The following is a 498-nucleotide window of genomic DNA, read 5'->3' on the forward strand; positions in this document are numbered from 1 at the left end:
TAGTGCCTTGTCTTCCTGGCCCGTCCTTCACGTGTGATGTTCTCCCTCTCCTCCCTGATGTTCCCTCACTGGTTTCTTCCCTCGCCTCATGACATTCCTCACTCCCTCCTATAGTTTCTTCGTCAGGCCTCGTACCTCACATCCTCTCCTTGCCTCCGTGCCTTGCCTCTCCTGCTGCTATGTTAGTAATGAACCCTAAGGCAGTGTGTGTGTGTGTGTGTGTGTGTGTGTGTGTGTGTGTGTGTGTGTGTGTGTGCATGCACTGTACATGTACATAAACATTTAAGCATGTATGTCTTATATCGTGTGTGTGTGTGTGTGTGTGTGTGTGTGTGTGTGTGTGTGTGGGCGAGATGGCCGACGCTCGGTATGTCGGTGAGGGTGAGGGGAAGGGTGAGGGTGAGGAAGGGGGCCAGGGGGATGCCAGTGCCAGATGCCCGGGGGCATTCTAGACGGAGCCGCCACTGTGGCCCCTCGTCTTGCCGCTCTCTCCTGCCC

At 55.6% G+C, this 498-nt stretch overlaps 1 protein-coding gene across 1 annotated transcript in view; it reads left to right on the forward strand.

Moving 5' to 3' along the window:
* The first annotated feature begins 446 nt into the window (after nt 1–446).
* LOC123511466 (zinc finger CCHC domain-containing protein 24-like) overlaps nt 447–498 on the forward strand; it is a 14,892-nt gene continuing 14,840 nt past the window's right edge. The window contains exon 1 of the mRNA XM_045267389.1: nt 447–498. This exon is cut by the window's right edge and continues 752 nt beyond it. The gene's annotated coding sequence lies outside the window, so the exon portion shown is untranslated.

This window comes from Portunus trituberculatus, chromosome 31, assembly GCF_017591435.1.
Source record: "Portunus trituberculatus isolate SZX2019 chromosome 31, ASM1759143v1, whole genome shotgun sequence".
NCBI lineage: Eukaryota > Metazoa > Arthropoda > Malacostraca > Decapoda > Portunidae > Portunus > Portunus trituberculatus.